The sequence below is a fragment of the Lygodium microphyllum genome, chromosome 16 (assembly GCF_053477565.2).
Source record: "Lygodium microphyllum isolate KBCC chromosome 16, Lygodium_microphyllum_v1.1.10, whole genome shotgun sequence".
Taxonomy (NCBI): domain Eukaryota; kingdom Viridiplantae; phylum Streptophyta; class Polypodiopsida; order Schizaeales; family Lygodiaceae; genus Lygodium; species Lygodium microphyllum.
Window position 1 is genome coordinate 140,154,854 of NC_141150.1, and position 8,847 is coordinate 140,163,700.

Sequence of the window (8,847 nt, forward strand, 5' to 3'; positions counted from 1 at the left end):
CCATATGTGGGGTAGTCATCCTGTAAAACTCAACAAACCTTTCTCACTCAAAATCAGTTAGCGGGATGAGCGTAGCTCAAATTTGGGGTTACAAGGCTATGTATTTTGGGTATTTTCTTCTTCAATTTTGAGAAATTATGAAATATTTCTGTCTCCGTTTGCTGAAAGTACTTCAACGAACTTGCAGATAGGTAAAACAGCTTGCTGCGAACAACTTTCCAGTTCAGAGTTTTTGCAAACGAACAAGTCTTCTAGGAGTTTCGAGCGTTAGTCAGTTCTGATTTAGTCTGACTTGCAGAGTTGCAGACTTAACAGACTTGCAGGGTTGTTGACTTGCTGAACTTAGCTGATTTGCAGGACTTGCAGTACTTGATTAGTGTCGACTTGCGAAACTTGTCTTCTGGAGTGCGTGACCCGGAGTATGTCGACTTTGTTGCTCTGTGTGACTTGCAGAAAGCTTAGAAGCTTTAATTGGCTTAATGGATTAAGAAGCTTTAAGCTTCTTAATCCGTCGTGGATTTTGAGGACAAGAATATGTCCTTGACGGATTTGCGCCGCCCAGGACAGCCTCACGCCGCCGATTGACGAATTTGTTGATTGAGCTTCCTTAAGCTTATAACTAAGCTTATTAACTGTTAACTTTAAGCTTTGAAGCTTAATGAAGAAAAAGAATTACTCTTTTTGTCTGTTATCCACGATTTTAGTGAAGAAGATGATTGCGTGGTCCTCCGCCGACAGAGCCTGGTCCTTCGCGATCTGACAGTGGAAATAGGGGTTCTTGATCGCCAGAAGTCTGCCTGTATCGACGGTTCGCGACGAGATTGACTGTAGAGGCCGTTTGTTCCTGGAGCTCCGCCTTCGCCCGAGATTGGTAGCGATTGGAAGCCCTTGATCTCTGCTCCGCTCTGATACCACTGGTGCGCAGATCGGACGCAGGTAGCTCACGTAGTGAATTCCCAAAGGTCCCCAAGAACAAAGCACTCTACTTTTTAGCACAAAAACCAATGTGAAAGCAAGCACGACATGAGACAAGAGACAAATTGGGTTGAATCTCCCCCATGCCTTGTGTGAGCGCTTCACAAAGCATGTATTTAATATATATTTTCAATCTTTTTGCTCAAAAATAGCCCAATTACAAAAATATGACAAGCTTTTAGCTTTTGAGTTTGCTTTCTACCAAAAATAGGAAAATAAAGCTAATGGACGGTGCCCAAAGAGTCTGGCACGCCCAATCTCAATGTCCAAATAAAAATAACATATCCAGGCGCATAAGCGCATACAAAATAATAATAAATAGTCGATGTCTCTATAGACATAATCAAAATATAGGCGTGGCGCCTATCAAAATATAGTCAAAAGATCGGAAACCCGCTAGACTCCAATGCTTTCCTCTGCCACTGCTGCTATCTCTACACATCAACTGAAGCATTCACAATCGTTAGTAAAATAACACAATTAAACCGACAAAAGTGAATACCTAGCAGTCTTCAGCTACATAAATAAATCAACAGGTTAGAAATAAATCCTAACCTTAATTTATTACGAGTGCGCACTCTAAACTCATAAACGTTTATTAATTTAATATGCATTTTGCGGAATCACCCGCTATGGAATCACCCATGTACACACTAAATTAATGAAACGCCCGAAAAGGACAGGCGTCCCCATCAACTTCTCGCACAAAGAATCCTCTTTGCGTATGAGCCCCGGTCATCTAAGTTTACGGAATCCACCGTAAAACCTCACGGAATCCACCGTGGAATATGCCTCCTGGCATCAAGAATGGCAAGCGGCTTCCTGAAGACAGGTGTTCATTTGGCTACAGCTCCCAATCCCAAGGTTATCGCTTCAAGTCCGAGACAACTGGGGCTTCAAGAATGATAGAAACGCAGATTGGGGCATAGCATAAACGCAGATTGGGGCTTCAAGACGGAATGCATACTCAATGCAATTAAACCACAACAAAAACAAACTCAAAATTACAGAGAAACTTTAAGAGGATTCGTTCAAAATTAAAACACAGAGAGAGGGACGAGAGAGAGAGAGGTTACAGCTACCTTGTTTTCAGACTGTCGTAGGCAAAAATCCTATCAATCTCGTCAAATACAGCCTACAAAAGTACCTCATTTTCAGATTCACAGAGAGAGAGAGAGAGAGAGAGAGAGAGAGAGAGAGAGAGAGGTACCTCGCTTTCAGAAATTCAGACTCAAGAGAAGACACTGAGGGCCACTTTAGTGACTCAAGAAAGACTCCAGCTTTCAAAAGGTAAACTTATTAGGTTGTTAGATCTATGGATAAGGCTTGTCTTTGGTGGGAAAGGGACGAAGCTGTCTGGATCATTAGAGGCACACATAAATGGGTTGATATATGCCATTATGAAACCAGATGAGAAGGTTGATATTATGTACAGGAATATCAAGCATGCCTTCTTTTAGCGAGTTCAAAAAAGATATGATTACTCTCCTTCACCTACACTTGCATAGCTTTATCATGGTTGGAAATAAGAAGACCAAGGATGTACAATTCTTCGTTGAGGTCAATGGAGGTAGTTCACCAATTGATGGGGTAGATGCAGCACATATGATCCAAATGTGATTGAGGAAAAGCAATAGGAAAGGGATAGGAAAAATAAGGTTAACAAACGAGTTTAACCTTTTTGTGAAGAGAGGACATACACCCTCTCTCCCTTCCCAAATCCTGCTCCACCTAATCCCAAAAAACCCCTCAACGCCCCATGATATGGCACATCCCCCTCCTCAAAAAACCCCATTGCATCCAACCCCAAAAAACCCCGCTCTCCCACCACAACATGGCATGTCATCTCCCTTCCCCCTCTCAAAAAACACCGCTTCGCTCGACCCCAAAAAACCTCGCTCTCCCACGACATGGCACACCTCTCCCTCTCTTCCCAAAGACCTCGCTCCACCCAACCCCTAAAAACCCACTCCCCCATGACATGGCACACACCCTCTCTCCCTTCCCAAAAAGCCCGCTCCACCCAACCCTAAAACACCCCACACCACCCCACGACATGGCACACCCCCTCCCCCACTCCTTTCCAAGAACCCATCGAAGGATACGTAATCTGTTTCGTGCTAGTTTGCAATGCCCTTTTGTGGGAAAGTTTGCTGAACCTACTATGGAAGATACTCCCAAGGTTGATGAAATTGAAGAAATCCTTCAACTAAAGGAAAGTAGGTGCATCCATCTATCCATTGTAACTTTTAATATGGCCACAAAATCGCAATCTCTCCATTTTTTGGTTTTACAACCATGTAAGCTTGGATTCTTGACTTGAGCCTAGCTCAAATTTGCTTGAGTGTTTGAGCTAGGAATAAAGGTTGCTTAAATTATGCAAGATATCTAAAAAGTTATGCTCAAAATTTGGATATATGATGGAAGATGGTTTTGAGGTAAGACTACTTAGCAAGGGTATCCCTGTGGTCCATGTATGTTTTAGAGTGGAATGTAATGTAAAAGTGAGGTACACGTGCAAAGAGTATGGGGATATTTACTATGGGAGTTTGAACAAATGTGTGGGAGTGTGTTTCATTGGCATGGTAGTGTGTATCGGTCTATGGATTTGTAATGGGAGTAGCATACCCACACACACATACGTCTGGCACAATGTAGATGGAAATATTTTATCCCGCTTTTGTGAATATTGTAGGGAATGTTGATGCCATCATTGCTTTGCATGCAAGATGTGTATTTTTTGTGAAGAAGCACGCGACCGTTTTTTTTACCACAGAAGATTATCATTTTCTATTAAAACACCCCAAGGGCATAGACCTCAAGGTAAAATACATCCATGATCTTACATCATAGGGCTAAAAATCCAAGACAAAACACACAAATAACCCCGGGCTTGAAGCTCTGAAGGGGTTATCTACATACAACGATAGACTCGTTATGGGGGGGGAGGGTGGGCGGGGGGGTTTACCATTGTGTGGGTAGTACCCAAATTATTATGATATTTGCAGCAATTTTAAGAAAAAAGGAAGGAAGGGCATATCATGAAAGAGGTGCCTAACCAAATGAAGTTGAATCTAGGGCTTCTTCTCAAATACCCAATAGCAAAACAACCTAGCATGCCACACAGATATATAAAAGAGCCAATGAGTTAACAATCTTATTTCCCATAGTTCGTTGTCTCTCTCTCTCTCTCTCTCTCTCTCTCTCTCTCTCTAGATCTTGCACCTATGTGCAACCTTGCAAACTCAAAGATACTAAATGACCCATCTTTAGCTTGGTGAGTGGACTAAAGTGCCTAAGAGATCACTTGCAAGGGACTCTTGAGCTATCCTAAGAATTGACTAGCAACAACAAGAGCTGGTTCAAAACATAGTGAGATGTTACACTTCTTGCACCGTGACATGGAGAGGTTCCGCGGGCCCAGTGACATCATTTCAGATATCTTTGACCAAAATGGGAAAGAGGTTTGACCACAGAGAAGCGCCCAAAAGAGTAACAGTCCAAAAACAATTGTTATTTTGATTATATATGTCTTGTGTTCCTAACTTTCTATGTTTCTTATCAACTTGCACTAAAGTTTAGATAGCTAAGATGTCACCAAATATAAAAGCTAGTAAAAGTTGCATCCCATCTACTCTGTTACTTGAAAAGGCCTCCCATCTCTTTGGAGAGCTCATCCATTTTAATGAGCGTCGAGAAGAACCATTATCATCTTCCTCTGTTATTATTATACTTGAGAGCTCATCCTTGCTGGCTTTCTTTGGGAGGAGGACAGCATGGATGGTGGTGAGCAAGCTTTGATGAAGTACTCTGGTAGCTCAGCACTGTAAAAGATGACTGTCCATGTCCACTTGCACAAGCTGCCCATGATAGTCTTCATGTTGATAACCATAAAAAGATGAGTCCCAATTGTGATGCCCATAAGTAGGAGTTTGCATTGGAACTTGCTGATCCGCTTGCCATGTTGAATTGGGATCATGGGAAGTTGTAAGAGAAAACTTCTCAAAAAGTGAAGTAGCCTCAGCAACAAACTTGTCAACCTTAAGGGAGCATTGTTCAATCCCTTTCCGCATTTGCACAAGGTCATCAAATAATTCCCTGTCAAGCTTGCTGTCCAAGTGTCCCATAACCACTCCTTTGGCCATAACTTGAGAAGTATGTGTCCAAATGACACGGTTCTTGGATCTAGATGAAATACTTGATCACTAGACACTTGGGTTATTGTTAGAGATCATCCATTGGACGTTCATTTTCCTCATTCAGGCTATGTACATATGTATTTTCCAGCCAGGCAGCCATTCGAGATTGTTAAAGTGTGTGAAGCAGATGTGTTGCCACGTCAGCAGGCGACTATGCAGGTGCCATGTCAGCAGCCACATCATCAGTGCCACGTCAACTGCCACGTGGCAGATCAGGTCGGACAGGTCAACAGATCAGGTCGGCCATGGGACGCGTGTCGATTCGTTTCCCCTCCGACCCGTCACCATCGACCCTGCTCCACACGCGTTGACCCGTCACCTCTCGGCCCGTCCGAGCCCCGCGACCTCTCGGCCCTCGGCCCTCCCTTTCGGCCCTTGGTCCCGTCCGCCTCGGCCCTCGATCCCTGTCCTTCGGCCCCCATGTCCTCAGCCCTCGGCCCCTGCCTTCGGCCCTCGGCCTTGCCATCTTCCTCGGCCCCTGCCTTCAGCCCTGGGCCCTTGCCCTCGGCCCTCGGCCCCGCCCGACATCTCCCCTCGGCCCTATCGCGTGCGTCAGCCCCCCGCCCTGCCATACTCCACCATCATCCTCTTGCCACCTCCATGACGCCATCGGGTCTCGCTAGGGGGTCACACCCACTAAGTTCCTTCCTAGTCATAGAAACAACCTTTACCCAAACTTCTTGATCTCGTTTGACCACATGTCTTGCATCAGCTATCATTCTCGAAGCAATTTGAGAAACATGGACAATACCCTTTTTGCGTGCATGAAAGTTGGAGAGTTGTACGAAGCAGCCATTATCCATGACTCTAGAAACCCTGCCATGGTACAAAGCAAAAAGCTCTACCTCTTTAGAGGCACCCTTAAAGCCTTGATCTCCTCTCTCTCCAACTCATCATTTTTGTCATGGTTCCTATAATGATCTTTAGCAGCCCTATCATAACTGTCATGGTGGTCATGTTTCTAATAATTCCATTTGGTATTCCTATCCCCATCCCTGTCCCTGTCCCTGTCCTTGTCTCTACCCCTGCCATGGAAGGGAAAGAATGCTGCTATCAACACCAAAGCGTTGGCACTACCCCTGTCTAGTTACTAACAACAATAGGATAACAACACTGCAATGATCGTTTTGAGTAACTCCCCTCCTAGATTAATTCTGCAGCCACCAGATCATGCTGCCTAGAAGCAAAGTCATCACCTCTTTGAGAATAAAATGACAGCCACCAAGTCACCTCTTTGGGAAATGGGTGTCATGACAAGGGAGTCTAAACCAAGCTTGGGATTGTAGACATTCTGTTTTGCAAATCCTGGGTCAACTACACAACAAAAACCCCCCTTCGCCTATCCTCAAAAAACTATAGTCTCCCACGACAAGGCAAATCATCACATATTGAGAATTATGGTGATTCTAAGTATGATCGACTTCTTCCCTATAGTTTTTAAAAAAATCCACAAAAAGAAAAAGAAAATACCACAAATAAAAATAAGGGGTTTCGAAAATCTTCATAATACTCGGTCCAAAAACTAGACTATTATTTATATCAAATGATAAGAGTCTCAAGAGCTACAAGCTCAGTCTCTTGCTTGTAAGAACATTAAAAGTTTTTTAGAATAGACACAATACATCCAAATGTCTTATTTAGACATAGTTCAATCGACATATGTCATTGTAGACGTAAAAGCTTCCTTCGGGTATCGGTAGCAATAGGTAAAAGCTTCCTTAGGGTATCGGTAGCATACTCTTTTCTTACTCCAAGAAAAAAATTACAAAAAGATTTTACTAGTTCCCATGAGAGAGGGTACAAGTAGAAAAAAACACTTAATAAAAACATAGCTAGAACTTGAAATAAGCTAAGCTACAAAACTTAAAAATGAGCTTGTAGCCAAATGTCAACAGCACTTGAACTCCCATAAGAAGTATCTTGCCAAAGACAAGTTGCATGGTATCATTATATTATAACAAGCCACATCACATAAACATACTTGCTTATAAACCCGCAACCCATAATCTTCATGAAAGCGCACAATTTCAAGCAACCAAGCATCATCTTCTCCTCCTCTTCCAAAAACAAATTAGCATAAGATTTCAATAGTTGCCCATAAGAGAGGGTACAAGTACAGAAAATAAAAGGCCAACCGATCTTGTATAGTTTCTTCAAAGTTGAAAGACAGGATCAAGCCAAAAACCATAAGGTTTTGAGAAGGTATCTAGATAACTTCAATTTGAGTACGTTCAGCTATTATTGTCAAAGTCTCTCATTGGTTGGTCTTTTGCCACGGAACTTAAGTCTGTCTTCAAAGTACTTGATATGGTAGCTGATTGGGTCCTTGATATGGCATTGAACACTTGTATTTTGTATTTTGCTGTAAGTTTATTGGTTGGGCTCATGAATGACCAATGATGAAGCCGTTTGCTTGAAGAGTTATAGGGGAGGCTTTATCATCATCTCAGTGAAACGGAATGCAAAGACTAAACGTAAAGAGCCAAGTTTTGTTGAAGACTTTTCCATTATGTACATAGCTGAGCTAATTTTCTTGTGTTATGGACGAGTTAGTTTTGTGAGAGTGCGCAATGGAAGAAAGAACACGAATACAGAGATAAAAAGAGAGAGAGAGAGAGAGAGAGAGAGCAGAAAATAAAGAAACAAATGTTGCACTGGAGATGAATACAATGATGTGGACTAGTTCTTGCACACAACCCAAAGCGTCAGTGGGGGTACCAAATCAGGCTGAGATGAATGGCAGCATCAATGTCGGAGAGGAGACAGATACTGGGGTACTAAAATCTACAAGAAGTTTGTGGGAATAAGGAGAGGGGCTACTATATATAGCCCACATTAGCAAAAATTGACCAAAAGTGGCCTCAAAAAACAAGCCACTTTTGGCTTATGTGGGCTATATATATATATATATATATATAGTAGCCACCGGCCTCCAAAAACAAACCAACTGTCCCAAAAGTGGCCGCCAATATGACACCACCCCCAAAATAGCATGCCTCCGTAAAAATGACCAGGCAGCCTCAGTAAGAGCTCATCTTGAACAGCCGGAAGAGGAAGACCCAACCTTGCACAGTCCATGGAAAGAGCAACTTAAGTACAACAAGGGGTATAGCTCCAGTACTAGGGTCTACTATAACTTATATCTTGTTTTAATACTATCTATTGATGTAACAACTCTTGAGCTAGTATTTTGTAATAAACTTAGAATTAATTAGGTCTGCACAATTGTATTTAATTAGAATATGTAGTGGAAGCATAGTGGGTCCTAACCCACAGGTCTTAGAACTTAAAACTAGTTTTTCTCGAGATGAGGACATCTCGATTTCTCTAAGGGAGAGTGGATGTAATGTACCTATCTTAGCACCTTAAAGGTCAAAAAAGAAAATTGATAAAATTAATAAAAAATGTTACATATTATATTACAAGAACCATTAGAGATCCTCGTCTTCTTTGGGTAGAGCAAGGAGAATAGACATATGTATGGATGGAAGGAGAAGGAGAAAATTTAAAGGAAAAGGAAGAACAAGAATAAGGAAGAGGAAGACGAAGAGAAAGAGGTGGTGGGGGAGAGCTTGAGGCTTGAGCAACAGGTGCCCAAGGTTTGAAGCTTGAGGAGGAAAGCTTGAAGGTTGAGGGTGGAGATTGAGGTACAAGCGGGGCTGCTTTTATAGAG

General features: G+C 42.5%; 1 pseudogene; it reads right to left on the reverse strand.

Annotated features, from left to right (window-relative positions):
• LOC148023505 (putative pre-mRNA-splicing factor ATP-dependent RNA helicase DEAH5) overlaps positions 1–8,252 on the reverse strand; it is a 168,436-nt pseudogene extending 160,184 nt beyond the window's left edge.
• Positions 8,253–8,847: the final 595 nt, after the last annotated feature.